This window comes from Peromyscus leucopus, chromosome 2, assembly GCF_004664715.2.
Source record: "Peromyscus leucopus breed LL Stock chromosome 2, UCI_PerLeu_2.1, whole genome shotgun sequence".
NCBI lineage: Eukaryota > Metazoa > Chordata > Mammalia > Rodentia > Cricetidae > Peromyscus > Peromyscus leucopus.
In genome coordinates, this window is record NC_051064.1 from 38964914 (window position 1) to 38982362 (window position 17449).

The window sequence follows — 17449 nt, forward strand, 5'->3', positions numbered from 1 at the left end:
ATGTTTTCCCTTACACAATAGTATCACTACTGGTTTTGTTCTTGGTCAGGTCTTGTTTATGCAGCCATATTGTTGAGTTATCAGGGGTGAAAATTCCTGTTGTTTCTAGGAGACAAAAATCTCATAGGAAATCCCTAGCTCTTACATATGCTCCCTTAATTTAGTCAGGTACTCAAGAGTAAAACAACAGTATTTTAATATACATTAAAATAGTAACAAGGATGAAATCACACCTGAGACACTGGGATCTTTGTTACTCAGTCCTTGAAGCTGTGTGTCTCAACAATTTGAGTAGTCACAATAGCTTCTTACTGGGGGGTTACTACTGGTAGGTACTCAGTCCAACAGTGGGGTGCCTCAGTAGTCCCAGTCTATTGCTGGAGGCTCTGGAAGTTCGTAGAAGTCACTATTTAATATTCTGCAATGACCTCTTGGGAACACTGATATTGCTATTGGGGAAGGAATCATAAGTGGCAACCAGAACAGGAAAAATTAACTCATGTTGAAAGAGAAAAGTTCAAGCAAGCAAAATGTGAGATACAGGACTGCTAACAGAATGTATAGCCCACGATTGGGGTTGGACACCATTCAAGACAATTAGGTGAGGTTTCCTTTCATTTTATTCTAATTGTGTCAATTTAATATTAAGACCAACCATAAGACTCCTCTTCCAAGATGTCCCCTGAGGCTTAGATTAAGGAGTTGTGTTGTAGAATTATCTGTCGGGACGGAGAACCTCAGGATCAGTAGTTTCCTGCATCTTGACTAGTTGTGATTTGTGATTTTCTCTAATGGTGCATCTGTTGCAAAGAAGCTTGTTTGATGAGAGATGAGAGTGACACTCACTCGTGGGTATGAGGGTTAGACTACAGTCAGGATTTATGCTGGTCTAAGTGGTGAGAAGGGTGAGCTGGCGAAGATTCTCTCCCATGCTATGGGCTTCCCCTTCATTCGGTCGACTGATTCCTCCCTTACTCTGCAGAAGATTTTCAGTTTTACATGGTCCCATCTGTCAGTTGTCTATAGCTAGAGTTTTCCGCCTGGCCCACAGTCAGGACAAATCTCTGTCACCTGCCAGTCCACAGCCACTCAGACCCATCCAAGTAAACACAGAGACTTATATTGCTTACAAACTGTATGGCCGTGGCAGGCTTCTTGTTAACTGTTCTTTTATCTTAAATTAACCATTTCTATAAATCTATACCTTGCCACGGGCTCATGGCTTACTGGCATCTTCACATGCTGCTTGTCATGGCGGCTAGTAGTGTCTCCCCCCACCTTCCTGTTCTCTCAGTTCTCCTCTCTGTTAATCCCACCTATACTTCCTGCCTGGCCACTGGCCAATCAGTGTTTTATTTATTAACCAATCAGAGCATTTGACATACAGACCATCTCATAGCACTTCCCCCCTTTTTTTTCTTCTTTTTTTTTTTAAAGGAAGTTTTTAACTTTTACACATCTCCAAAGCCAGCTTGGTTTATTTGGGAATTTGGGTGTAGCTTCTCTTACTACTTCCTGCTGGAGGGGGGTGATGTATCTTATGGGGACACAAAGAAAATTTTAGGATTATGGAGTACTCTGTGAGGGTGTATCATCTGAGCCAGTTGCCTTGAAATGGTTCTGGATGTTGGAGTATCGGGGGCATGGTGTCATTGGAGACCTTTCAGGGGGTCTTGGCTGGTCAAACCTGATGTATCTTAATCTGGAACAAATTCATAGCCTCTGGCTTTCTGTGGAAACAAAAGCAGAGCCTCTTTTCCAAAGCAACATATCCTTATATCCAAATTTTGAAGTCAAGGTACCTTTAAAATACATATTTTGGCATAACTCAACAGCTTTTACAATCAAGTGTTTTTCTGCAGTTAAAAATATCAAAAAGAACATAATCAGATTCTCTGTGTGGTAGCCATCTTTTCATGGCTTATTTTTTATATTACCTTAAGCCTATTGCTTTAAACTGCAGCATTTTAAGACTGAAACAGCTCTGTGGCTGCTCGTTCCACCCACTTCAGCTTCCCAACATGGAGGTGGTATGTTTTCTGCCAGCTCTGGGAGCCATCAACTCTCAGAAATATGGGTCTATGCTTCTATCAAAGCAGCATGTAGCCCAGAAACCTCTTTTTGTTTTGTACTGGCAAAGGCTAATTCTACCACACAGCTTAATGTGCCACTTGCAGAGTCCTCATTCCCACCATACTGCAGGACAAGGGGCATGCCAGGAACTGCCATAGTAGCTCAAACATGCAAGCTGCTGCTAACTTGAGAGAAACAACTAGGAACTGTTTTTAGCTCCATTTTAGAATCTTTTTTTTTTTTCTCAGGTTTTAGGTGGAAACTCCTGCCAAAACGTTGGACACCATTTGTAGCTAGAGGTTTCCTGCCTGGCCCACAGTCAAGACAAATCTCTGTCACCTGCAAGTCACACAGCCACTCAGAGTCAACCAAATAAACACAGAGACTTATATTACTTACGAACTGTATGGCCATGGCAGGCTTCTTGCTAACTGTTCTTATATCTTAAATTAACCGTTTCCATAAATCTATACCTTGCCACATGGCTCATGGCTTACCATCGTCTTCACATGCTACTTGTCATGGTGGTGGCTGGCAGTGTCTCTCCCCACCTTCCTATTCACTCAATTCTCCTCTCTGTTAATCCCGCCTATACTTTCTGCCTGGCCACTGGCCAATCAGTGTTTTATTTATTGACTAATCATTTGACATTCCTACAGCAGTTGTCCTTAATTCCTGGGTAAATGGAATCCTATTCAGGAAGTGTTTTTCTAAACCAATATCTTGTAGGTTACTGTGTCTTTTTCTAGCAGCTTCAGTGTTTCATGTTTCACATGTAGTTCTTTGATATACTCAGAGTTGGGTTTGTGCAAGGAGCTACAGACAGATCTGATATCATTCTTCTACATGTGGAGATACAGTTTTCCATAAACCATTTGTTGAAGAAACTGTCTTTTCTTTGGTGTATATTTTTTGTTAACTTTGTACAATGTCAGATGGCTAAGGTTTATGCATGCATACTTGGTCCTTCAGTTTTGTTGCATTGGTCCACATATCTGTTTTTGTGCCAGTACCGTACTGTTTTCATTACTATGGCTCTATAATGTACTTTGAGATCTGGACTGACAATCCCTTCAGCACTGTTCTTTGTTTTTGGGATTTAAAGTTTTCATTATACAGGTCTTTTACTTCCTAAATTAGCTTTATTTTTAGATATTGATTTTCTTTAATGCTAATGTGAATGCAGATGGAATCATGTCTCTTTGTTGGTGTGCTTTTGTAAATTGACCTTACATCCTGCTGCACTGCTTAAATTGTCAATTACTTCTAGAAGTTTTGTGATGGAATTTGACAATCATATATATATATATATATATATATATATATATATGCATATCATCTGAAAATATGAATAATTTGAGTTATTTCTTCCTACTTTTACCACATTAATTTCTTTCTCTTGCCTTGGTGCTCTAGCTAGTGATACCAACATTATACTGGAAAGAAGTGAGGCTAATGAACAGTTCTATATTGTTCCTAATTTTAATGGAATTGCTTCAAGTTTTTGTATGTTGTTGGCTGTGGGGTTGTTGTGCCTTATGTTTTATCTGTAGAGGTATTATCCCCTAGTTATACTCTCTTTGGTCCTTTCATCTTGAAGTCATGTTGGAATTTTTCAAAGTTTTTTTTGTACATGTATTGAAATGATCATATAATTTTTGTCTTTAAGTCCACTTACACATTTTATCACATTTATTGAATTGGGTGTGTTGAAACATTCCTGTATCTCTGAGATAGAGCCTACTTGGTCATGATGCATGATCTTTTTGACATATACAGGAACAATGCAAAAATTTTATTGAGAAATTTTGAATATGTTAATCAGTGGTACAGGTGATTGTATGTACATGTACATGTGCACACACATATACTTCGTATGGTTTAAATGTAATAAAGTCACTAAAATTGTTTAAAATGCATTTACTTTTTACATAGAGGTTCACACTGTCATTCTAACACAGCTAAGACTGCATTGTTAGCAGGAAAATGAGCATCATCAATGACTTGATTCATCAAATTCCAAAATATCCAGTTATGTTAAGCATATATGATGGTATATAGTAATGAAGAAGAAAACAGAAAAAATTATAAACACTGTCCTCATTGGCTGTGCTTTTAAATTGTCATGTATTCTTCTTGTTTCAAAACACATTAGTCCAGGCTTACTAAATACATACTGCTTCACTGCAAAGAGACTGACAGAAGAGGTTTTCCATGTGACCATTCTCTCAGCTTATGATTTGGAGGCAAATAAATAGAGAATAGAGCTTATGAGACAGATAAGTTATAACATGCATGTATTTCACCCCTGTCAGTTAATACTGAAAAATCATGAACTGTTAGATGGTAATGTTTAGAAAACTATAGGTTAATTGAAATTAGTGAAAATAAAACTACTGAGGACTAAAAATCATTTATTTTCCATAAGCTCAAAACTTATAATATAAGGGTTAGAGTGATGACTCACTGGATTAGAGCATTAGACTTGCTGCTCTTAGAGAAGACCCAGGTTTGAGTCTCAGCACCCACATGGTGGCTCACAACTGTTTGTAACTCCAATTTCAGGGTATTCAATGCCCTCTTCTGGCCTTTGCTTTAAATAGGCATCCACATGAAGTCAAAACAACAGCAACAGTAATAATAACAACAATAATAATAAACTCATAGAAATTATGTTTGACCGAATTTTGAAGTAGCAGAAATTCAAGTGAGTATTATTTTCTGTGTGTGATTAACTTGAGACATGTTCATGAAGCTGGTGGTAGGAAGGATAAACAGAAAATTTCCTATTTCTACACCAGTTTAATTGGAATTTCCCCATGTTTTTATGAGCAAATGCAAGTGAATAAGCCATGAGTTTTCCCAGCACATTTTTGTCACTTTAAATACAGAAAACATTAGAAAGCCACTGTAGTCTATCAAAAAGAATGAATAAACCATGAAGCTGCAGGATAATTTTGTGCCCTTTTCAGAAAACTCATTTCTGAATGCAATCTAGACCTTGGAAAGTGTTACAGTGCCAGAGAGATTGTTCTGTTTAGAATACTTACAATATCCTAACTGAGCATTTTACTATGAATTGTCTTCCCCGGTTTTGGAAGAATAAGTTCAATTGGACTCCTCTTACATGCAATTTTCTATCAGACAAAATTTTGAGTTTTGCAAATGTAAATAGAACAGCAATTCTCCGTGATGAAACCAAAAGCACAAACTCACAGAACAACTTGAAGAGTCTATTTAGACTGAATATTTTTCTTCCTGCCTGCCTAGATTCACACACCATGTATCCCACTGGAATGTGTATGTTAGTGAGTGAATGAGTGTGTGTGTGTGTGTGTGTGTGTGTGTGTGTGCGTGTGTGTTTGTGTGTGTATGTTGTGTGTGTTTGTGTATGTGGTAATGTGGGAACAGTTAAGAAGATAATTGAAATTTTTCTTTTTTAATACCATTCACCCACTTAAATATGTGCCTTTTTGCTTAATGTTTACTTGATTCAGCTAATTGAAAGTACTTCTACATAAAGTCAACATGCCTTTTAATCATTAATTAAATCATATATAGTTTTTCAAATTCATATTATCTATCTATCATATATATATATACATATATATATATATATATATATATATATATATCCATCCATCCATCCATCCATCCACTACCTACCTACCAACGTATCATCTGTCATTAGTTTACATTCTCTTTCTGTTGGTGCTTCCTCTCAAACATTTTACCATTTACACCAAAGTAGTCATCTGTTGAAATGGTGTCTCTCATTTTATCATAAAACTCTTCTCTAATAATGCTGAAAATGCTCTTCATTTTCCTCTAGCCTCACTCTAGTTCAAGTAGAATTTCGTTTTGCCCAATCTGTCAACTGTCTCCTTATCATGCCTGCAGCTACTGTGTCTCCAGGAGTCTTGTCCAGCAGACCAAAGTAACTCTCCTTCAGTCTAATTCTGCATTTCTTGTGTCTCTATGAGGCTCAAATCTGGAGGTCTATTTGTAAATTATAGGCTGCACTGAGATCTATTTCAAGTAATGTGGCACAGTGGATACAGAATGAGGAGAAGGCAGATTGCGAGAGGTAGGGCAGATTAAAAACTGAAGCCAAATTTTCAGGAACAAACGAGAATAGTTGACTAATATAAGACAAAAACATGATAGAAAATGAAACATTTATAATTTAAGCTAAATTTAAAAGTATGTATAATTTTGAAAGTAATGAAGACTAGCTTTGTAATACCAGAATGTTTTATACAAGCTTGTAAAGGAGGTAAGAAATCAACGGTTCTACCCAGTGATACCTATTAACCACAACAGTGATCAGCATGGCTAGATAGCCTTAAGGGTTCAGTAGTGATATAACTGGGAGGTAATCAAAATCTTTCTAATTGGACAGAAGACCTGCTCAAAAAGAGTGAAATCATGCCTGCTACTGGAACCCTAGTTAAATAATTATGGCTACTGAAACCATGGATCTTGGAGAATAACCTATAACCACCACTTTACTAAATCAGCATAATCGTGGGCTACATTTTACATATCTGTCCTTATTCCCACAGATAAGTATAGTCCTTAGTCCTCCTCAAGTCAAATTCTCTTGACAACATATTGAGACCATCAGTAAAACTGACAATCAATAAAAATACATAGTTGGGTAACTCATTCCCAGCAGATACAGCTACAGTATAACTATTTTGTATTAGGCTTAGGGATCACTATGAAAGAGGTGTCATAAAGATTATCAGAGTCAGAAGGGGCAGTTTGCTGTGAGATTGTGTCTTATAAGAATGCCAGCAGCCATACTGAAAAATCTCACCAACATGACTGCCCAAACATGAATTGGATAGGGATAGTAATGGTCGTCATTATAAAGTGAGTATAGAAGCCAAGGAGGCCTCAACCCCACACAAAATACTATAGGCAAATAAGCAATCTTGAGAGTAGGAGCAATGGTCTCTTCCTGGGAAGAACACATTGATTGGTTGTCCAATATATTTTGGTCATCCCTGAAAACATACATACATATATATACACACACAAACATATGTATTTAAATAATATTGTATAGAATGAGAAGGTTGTACGTATGAATTGAGAATATGTATATACATACATACACACATACATACATATGCATTCAATACATGTATGCACATATATATATGTATATGTATATTGTATTGCACTTATATCTTTGAGGAAAAAGCAGTGATAAGATTGATGAAGCCAATCAGGGCATCTGCTGAGAAGATAATGTCTTCTGTATATGGCAGAGAAACTACAACATGAAATCTTAATAATATGTTTGTCTAAACAATATCAACATAATAACAATACCACTTGACATGCTAATATGGATGGGAGAAACTTCACAATGCTCCACCCATAGATGAAGGGCTATAGATAATCACTGGCCGATGAGAAGAGAAAATGAGTCTTCTATTGGAACAAACTTCCAGATAGGTTATCCAATATCAAGTGTTCAACTTTAATCCCACTACATAGGAATAGCAACATATGGATTCAGCAAGATATATAAAATTAAAGAAGTCATAAATGAGCATTCAAATGAGGAGACATAGGAGAAGCTGGTGTGAGATAGGAAGTGGGGAAATGTTGCACATACATTATTTATGAATGTATTTTTCAAAAATATGTAAATTAAAAATTATGGTATCAAGGAAATTTTAGACTTCTACTGAAGGAAATAAAAATATTTTCATATTGTTGTAAATGTTTTATAATTGTTTCATGTTAACTAATCTTTTACATTTGAAGAGTACAAAAACTTAATACAGAATGATAAATTTATAGAACTATCTAAAGACTGAGACAACTGGATTACTATGGAACATTTAGAAAAATGAAAGAATAAAATGTGAGGTTAAACTAAAATTGTCTTCAAGTCTGAAAATACCATAAATGAAACTTTTTGTTCTCTATATTAATTTAAAAATGATGAATGAAAATATTTTTAAAATATGAGGTGTATTGCAAGCATGTACGTCACTTTTGATGACAGTCTAGTAAGCAGACCCAGAATTCTATGGCATTCAACTGGAGTATATCACTTAAAGGTAAAAGAGACTGAGCGCAGTGGGTTACTCTACCAGATATATATATATATATATATATATATATAATAGTGGCCTGCATAGACAATGAAAAATTAGAAAGATTTAAGGTTCTTCATCCCAGCAGGTAGTCTTCCCCATACAGCACTACCGGGGGTCATTCAGTAAATCTGAATTCAAGTAGTTACTCTGATAATAATATTTATGAAGTATACTGTGTTTCTAATGTGTAAAATGTCATTAGATTGTTTTTTGTCATAGATATTCTCTAGTCTATTTTGTAGTCCAGTGCCAGTGTCCTGTAGCCCTTATGTATACTGCATACCAAAGTTTCTATCCATAGATATTCACTTCTTTGTTCTAATCATACCTGATAATACAACTCTGGTTCCTAGCTGCCTCCCTCCTGAACATACTCTGATCCTGCAACTCTAATTGACCCTGCCACTTGGCTCCTCAGAAAGGGTCTCTTTTCATTCTGTTGAGAATGTTCTAGTGATGCAGAAATAACAGATAATGTTGCAAATACTGTTGACAAGGCAAAGGACATTGATAGTGAGAATAAAGAGCTTAACTTTCTAAAAGAGCAAGAAAATTACTTGTAAGAAAGCTGATTCAGCCTTTGGTTCACCAATTAATTTTTTAAAGACAGAAATGTTACCAAGCCCAATAGGTCAGGGACTAAACATTCTTCATTCTTGTTCAATAAAAAAGAAATGAAGGCAAACAAAAGCTTTAGAGCAGAGACCTTCTGGGTAATATGTACTCCACCAATCTCCTGACTAGTATTTAGAAAGCTGTAGTTCACAAGAGCACCAGAAAACTAAAACAGATCCTTGGCCTCCGACACTTGGCATAAACATGTGGTTTTACTAAGAAGTTGATAAAGTACCTTTGAATTGTATTTCTCTGCTTGAGAAATGCTTTTATATGAACATTGCATAAAGATTCTATATTTTCAGTTTCTTCTTGCTGTACACATCCTCAAAATACTCAAGATTGTTAGGAAATATTTACAAATGCTTCACTCCTAGAACAACTGAAGATTTAGAAGCCAAAATTCCTGCAATAGTGAAAGGGCCAATTTTTAAATATAGAACTATGAACATAAAACTAAATTATTTACAAAATATTTTGAATGGTTGACTGCATTGACACTTACATAAATTATGTCAATTACTGTCATATATATTAGAAATTCAGAATAATACTGTGTAGAATCAAGTGTGCACTTAAAATTTTTAAGTTCCAATGTAAATAATTTCTTTTGGCAGGGGGTTCAATACAGAGTTTCTCTGTGTAGTTTTGGTGCCTTTCCTGGAACTCATTCTGTAGACCAGGCTGGTCTCAAACTCACAGAGCTCTGCCTGGCTCTGCCTCCTGAGTGCTGGGATTAAAGGCATGTGCTACCACTGCCCAGCTGTAAATTATTTCTTAAACATTAATTCAAACATATTTTTGTGTTATTTTTTGGCTAAACAATATGTTTACTAAGTATGTTATAAAGTAATTAGGATTTCAGTTTTTATGTGGATGATTTGTTAATTCTTTCTTGGTTGTTTTAAATTTGTCATAATTTTATCGCTGCACTATGATTAATAAGGTTGGTTGTCTTTTTATTGTTTTTATCACTTTTTCATACATTTTAAGCTTTTAATATTGATTATTTTAAAATGTTAGCTAAAATGTCATTTAAAATATAAAATTAAGGTTTATCATACTTAATGATTAAAAATAAAGATAATAATATCATTTAAAATTTTCGATTTGAGTTCTTTGAGAGTTCTCCACCTCTGTTTCCCAAATTCTTCACAGATTCAGCCCTCTTCTCTACTCACCAAACTTTGTTCCCTTTAAAACAAACAAATAAGCAACATCAAAACCAATTTGTGCTTCCCAAAGGACTACAGTCTTGGAGAAAACTATCTTTCCTTTGGTCAAATTAGTTGTCAATAGTTCCATGGTTAGCAGTAGGATTTCATGTTCAACTCCAATCTCCACGAAGATTTTTACAAAGGTTTTGCAAAGGTCTTATATATGCTGGAGAAATTTCTATGAGTTCATATATCTAGCTTCTCTGCTATGTCTAGAAGACATTGCTTGCCTGTTACTCACCACCTCTGACTCATAAACCATTTCATCTTCTCTTCTGCAATTATTTCTGAGCCTTGAAAGGAGGAAGTACTGTAGCTATCTTCCATTTAGAACTGAGCATTACACAGGCTCTTATTTTCTGAATCTAGGCCAATTATGGGTATCGGTTTCACTATTCACTGTCATCAATAAAGGCTCCTAATGTTGTTCAGTTATTACCTCTGAAACATGTCCTTCTTTAGGGAACAAGTTGGCTTATGGATTCTGTAAAAAGTTACAAAATTCAAAAAATGCCTTTCCAAATTTGTAAAAATAATGAACAATTGATGAGAAAGAGAAGAATCTTCAGAGCTGACTATGAAGTTGGGCTGGAAGCTCCAAGGATATAGCTTTGAGAACCATCAACCATGTTGGGGTGAGCATTTTGTGATGCAGCTGCCATTGAGTCACTCATAGCTTTTAACAGACCCCTCAGTCGTGCTGTTGTAAGTAACCCCAAGAAACTCATTGATTCTTAGACCTGGATGAAATTATTTTTGGCCTGCCATCTGTGTCTGATCTAGGTTGAATAGACATTGTCAAACCATTCTCAACTTGAGATTTTGAATCCATGGGAACAATACAATTTTAGGTATGTCTCTAAGGGTTTCTGATATTGGTTAATGGAAATGAGAATACTCATTTTAAATGTGGGGGCTTTCAAATGTGTGTTACTTCCTGTCTACCCAAGCCTTTATTGTCTTTCTGTTCTGCCCTCTCATTGGCTATCTTAGCCCAGTTACCTCACTTCTTCCTACACAGCTCTGTTACTTTCTGTCTTCCTAAAAGACCTCCAGGTCTCTATGGTGGGTACTGGGATTAAGGGCATGTGTCACCATACTTTGTTCTGTTCACCAGAACACAGAGATCCTGCCTCCTAAGGGATTAAGGGCATGTACTGCCTGACTTATTGTTTACTTAAAATGGCTGGCCTTTTCCCCCTGATTTCCAGGCAAGCCTTATTTATTAACATACAAATAAAATATCACCACATTTCAGTACAAATAAAATGTCACCACACTCGCTCCCTTCTTTCCTTTCTTTTTTCTTTTCTTTTCTTTCTATTTTTTTTTTTTAAATCCAAGTTCTCATTCTAATCCTGCTTGGTCTGGTTCTCTTTTATGTAGACCTGAGTTTGAAATCATGGCAATCACTTTCGTTGGCCTTGTGTGCATTTTGACTTGAGGTCTGGACTGCTATACAAACCTAGTCTCTATTCTTTTTCTATTTTGAATCCTTTGTTTCTATCATAAAAAAGAACTTCTGCTTTGCTACATTGTCTCCCCATTATAAAGTCTTGTCATTATTCAGGAATAGGTAGAGTAGGCATGTTTTGATATGTATAGAGTAAGTATAGTTGACTATAGCTATACCTAAGTTAACTATAATAAATATAAATAATTATTTAATAATGTGAGTTAAATCATTCTTAATTCATGTTGTTGATATTGTTATGAAGATTCAAATTGGAATACTCTTCCAGATATTACTTACTACATATGGAAATAGAAAAGGTTAGGAAAAGACAAATTACGGTGACATGGGAAGGGAAGCTTCATCTCAGGACTTGTTTGCCTGTCCCCATGACAGGGTGGAAATCTCAGGCACCACTGATAAAGCTAATATTGCTGAAGAATGAAGTACAGGTTTTCTTTAAACCAATACAGAGATGAGACTGTCTTTCATGTATAACCTTGAGATTTTAGAATCCTCTCTTATTTTTTATGTCTAAATGAATGAAGTCCCCCACAAGGCCACCCTACAACTATGTTTACAAAAGAAAATACTTTACATTTTAGTCACTGGTGTTTAAACCATACTCTTTGATCAATGTTTTCAAAAATGAGGGAGAGTGTCTTAGCGGCCTTTATAGGTGTAACTTGAGAGCCATCTAAATTCTATATGTAAAAATTATAAAGACAATTTATTGTGATTATCCTTATAAGACCCCATATTCATGCTTGGGTCACTTATTCTTCCCCTGATTATCTCTTTTTCCATTAACTCCTGTGCTACAATTCTATCTTAGAATGCATCTCAATGAATCATGAACTCTACTTCTTGGTCTCATTCTGAAATTCTTCTCTTCATCAAAACTGCGAATCCTACATTAACCTGAATGGAAGTCCTGAAGTGGAAAGGGAGTTAGTTTTTCAGGCTGCTATGCATGGATGGTTGTGGCAGAGGTGAAGCAATGTTTCTGTACTCCTCACCAACAGAAGAGGAGATCTTTCTTGTATGTGTTCTGTATGAAAATCAAGGTTCTGTTTTCATAATGGCACTTGGAAAAAATACAGTCATAACCAAAACACTACCTAAGTAAGATCTGGGACTTATTTTTTTAGACTAAATTAAGTTAATTACACCCAATTCAGTGATATGGTAATTATGTTTAAAAGTAACTCATTTAAGAACCAAAATTTAAATATAATGTTAGAAACAAAGAATGAAAACTGAAATGTAAAGTCAACCCTAGAAAAGGTTCAGATTGTGACTTCCCAAGCATAATGGAAGTTTGTCATGATATATCATTGAAAGAGGAAAATTCAGATATTTCTAAAACTGGGGAGTCTGGAGCAATAGTGAATTCATGTATCATTGTCCAAATATCATCCTTGATGTTTACAGCAAGAAATGATTTAAGAGAAGAAAAAAGTAAGATTTATAATTTTATGATTTTTTCTTGCTATAACTATTTGAAAATTTAAAAAAATCCCATTAGAATTAATCATAACATATTTAAAAACTTGTGTTTCATAAGAGGAATATTTATACAAGAAATTTATCTTTTATTTAGTACTTGCAAGCTCAAGTATTCCCTTTACAGATTTGATACTTACATGTAAGATTCATTTATGCAGAACATTTATATTCATTATTCACTAACAATTTCAAACTTATAAATGTATTTATAATAATTGCATTTGCTTTTATGATGTCTTATGAAAAGTTTAGGAGACTATCTAAGAAGCATTGTCTGTTCTGGTCACTGAGGGAGACATAGCATCTGACATATTGGTATCTGAAGCTCATATCACCCTTTGTACTACTACTGGCCAATATTAACTATAGTTAGCATTATGTTTGCTACAGTTAGGTTGGAGTTGTCAATAATGGTAATACTTCAATTGAAATCGGTGTTTTGAATATCAGTTGAAAATTTCACTTTCTTAATGTAAAAATCTTTTATTGTTTATTTTATTGTAGTTATTAGGGAAAACTAGCAGTGATTCATGGGACAGTACATACAGCCTGAATCCAAAGTTGACCTGCTGTTTGTTAAGGCTTGGCTATAGGCATTAACATGTAATCACTAACTCCAATTAACATGCCCGTCACATGGACAAGTAGGTTACATAAACTACTCATCACAACCCAGTCAGGTCAGTGATTATAATTTTACTTTATAGATGGAGAAATTGAAGCTTGGAGATGTAACAGCAATTTGTATATTTTCTACAAGCAAAATAGTGTGATTTACATGCTACCAATGTGATGGGGTAAAGGTTTGAGGGCCTCAAATGAATTTATCCTGTTACAAACATAAAGAAAAGTTTATTTCATACATTGTAAGGGGCAGAGAGATGGGCTTAACAGATGCAACACAGACATTGGAATTCAGAGATCTCCCTTCTGGAAGAGTGGTTTAGTCAGGGTGAGCTACTCCACGTGCAGTTTCTAGGCTAGTCATTCCTGCCATATGACTAAAAGGCAGATAAGATTGACAGGTGTTCAGGTGAGAATGGGTGTGCGAGGATGTTCATGTAACTTCTACCAATGCAATCTCTGCTGTACAAATGGCACACTATACACGTAAGAGCAGTCATGGTTGCTCAATGTCTGGTACTGAGCATTAGGATCTGCTTCTTTAGTCTAGGTTGAAGTCTGATGTGAATAGATAATGAACAAATGAAGTAAAAATTCTCACTTTGACAATCAATTTAATAATTTTGTATCTTATTTGCAATAAATTTTAAAAAATATTTATTATATATCCAATAGCAACATAATAAAGGTAGGAAGAGTGTGTTAGTAACAAGCTCACCCTGAAGAACTGGTTTATCATGATATCAATCATAGCTCAACAAACATAGCTATCTCATTAGCTGAGTGACTTTGCACAACTTATTTGCTGTCTCCATGCATGTTTCCTTAGCTGAACAGTGGTGATTGTAATAATAATAATGTCCGAGGTCTGTTATAAGAATAGATTTAATTAGTTTGTGACTATGACTCTATAAATCCACAAAAAGCATTTAGGTATTGACAGTTAATTTAGTGATTTGGGTTATTGTTTTCAGAATTAGCACACAAAATTCTAAACTTGCATTGATGTAAAAATGGATGGATTTGCTCCTGTCAAGGAAAGCAGTTGATAATTGCAGATCTTCACCTCTCCCTCTGTACCCCAAATCTTACCCCAAGATCTATAGCAGACCACCTGTTTTAGCCTCCCTTTCCTCTCCTCTTCCATCTCCAGTGTATTACACAGTTTTTTGCCTCCTAACTCCCCTCACCACATTCACTGAATAAGTCCATCCCCAACTCCAGCAGACATCCCCTGGGAAGCTATAGCCCACTCCAGTTAGAGAAAGAGGTAGGCTAACTATACATCTTCACACCTCTTCCTCAGCTCCTCCAAAACCAATGTCCCAGTCTCCTAACCAGGTCTGTAGGAGACCACTTGCTGTGGCCTCTCTTCTTTCTTTATTCCCATCTGCAAAGCATCACAAATATCTCCCCCTCCAAATTTCTTTCTCCCCATTCATTGTTATACCCATCCACAAACACAACAAGATATTCCTGGGAAACCTGTAGACCACTCTAGCCCAGAAGCAAGTAGGTTAACTGCAAATATTCCTCTCTCCCTCAGCTCCTCCAAATTCAACCCCCCAGTCTCATTCCCAGCTCTTTAGCAGACCATCCCCATCTCTCTCTCCCTGCTCCCAAATCCCAGGGCACTAAGCAGATCCTGGGCCCAGGAAAATTCTCTCTGACTGATTGCTACCAAGTACTGCAGAGACATCATCTGGTTAGAACCCAAAAGGAGAAGCTGGAATCAATTGTAGGTCCTGTGTTCAGGGTCCATGTGAGACAATGCTGGACATCCCTGATCTGTTTAGGGGTATGTATCCTTGTGTGGTTGCCCCCTGCTGTTTTGTCTTTATATGCGTCTCTCTAAATGATTGTGTTTCCATGTATGTCCCTCTGTGTGTTTCTGTCAGTTCTGTTGGTTGGAGAAACAGAACTAAAATTGAAGGGGGAGTGATCTGTCTAGTGACTACAGCCACAGCTCACCTCCAGGCAGTGCATATTTTGCCAAAGGCTGATAGGCCACACCAGGCTACTCACCTGTATTGTGGCACTCCTTCTTCCTGTGGCAAGTGTGGCCATGGCAGCAGCACGCTGCTGCTGTTTCTATGGCGATCCCAAGTGGCAGTGGTAGTCACGACTTACCCTGTGATAACCACTGATTTTCTCTGATGAGAGAGACACCTCTCCATTCCACTCTTCACCCCCCCCCTTTGCCTTAAGAACCATGTCTCATGTTGGATATCTGAATCCTCTTGGCCTGGCCAGGTTGGGCAAGGAAACCCAAAACCATCATCGGTTCTTTCATCCTTGCTGGATAAAATTGACTTTTTCATCCGTTCCTGTCCTGGACCATTCACTTCTGGCTTTTTTAGTGGCTTGATTTCTGCTCGCAGTCCCCGAGTCCTGGTACTGTTTTCTCTGTGGAGGTGGAGAGGGCCTCAGTGTGGTTTTAGGAGAAGAAAATAAATCCTCCAGCTTCTTTTGCTCCATGCTCCTATATAAGCCTGCTGTAAGTAGCTTGCTGTTCCTGGTAAGGGGGAAGCTATTCCCTAAGTTGTGCCAGGAGTTGGGGTAGTGTGGGGTAAAAAGGGCCAAGGAAAGAACATCCTGACCCTGACTTGCTCCCAAGACCAGGGTGAAAGAAAAACACCCTGATCCTGACTTGATTCAGGGACCAGGGCTTGAAATCCACCAATCCCAGAACATAAATCCCAGCATTCCTTGAGCTTGCCCCAGAATCAGGCTATAAAACCCCACAAATTCCAAGCCACTCTTAGAAGCTCTGCTCCCAAGAAATGCTATATAAGCTCTGTAATCTGTTCACACTGTTGGTGCTTCTCACCCTGGGGGCAGCCATCATCATGGATTCTTCCTTCCCAATAAATCTCTTGAATGAGTTTTGTTGTGTGGTGGTAACCCCAGAGTGGAGCCCAGCTGTAACAATTTTTGCCTGAGACAAGAGAGGAGCAAAACTGTAACACTTTCACTGGGGAAAATTTTTACAAGAGAAGCATAACTGTAACACTTTCTCAAGAAAATTCTGCTAGCTGAAGAAACCTTTCCCAGGGGCAGAACTGTAAACTCTATGCTTACAGGGACATTGTGGTATTCTTTGGCTCCCAAATGCCAGGATCCCTTTCCATCTGAGCTGCAATGCTTAATAGGTAGGCCTCCACCAATCTTGAGAAGATGTCTACAAACACCAGAAAATAGTTATAGCCTGTCATTGTTACAGCTCTGATGGAAAGATATCCCAGCAGTCAGGAGTCAAGGAATATCAAAGTCACACCACACAACAAACCTTATACAAGAGATCTATTGGGAGGGAAAAAACAAAAACAAAAATAGGAGGGTGGCTGCCTCTGCTCAGATGAGAAACATTGGAGAACTGATCACAAGACAAGGTTTATATAGCTTTTCTTGGGGTGTGGGGTGGAGCAGAGCTTTCCAGGGTGAAGTCTTCCAGGATGGAGATTGGTGGGATTTCAAATCCAGAGCTTGTGCTTTTTGCTCTGTAGAGTGTAGTTAGTCTATGAAACCTGGCAGTTGGAGGTCCTTAGGGGGGTGGGCCTAGCTACTTGAAAGCCCCCCTGGGGGGGGGGCTTATATAACCCTGATTACAGTAAAGTCCATCTCCCAGTGTCCCTCAGAGCCATTTCCTTGAGCTTGGATCTCTTGTATGATCTTCCTTCCCTTTTGCAGTTTACCTGAGCACAGGTGGCACATTTAAATCAGGCTTTCCAAATTTATCACATAATACGTGGGTCTGAGGAGTTCAGCAGTTTTCCTGGCTTCTAGGTGGGTAGCTTGGTGGAAATCCTTAACTAGTTGCTTTTCCAGACTTGTGA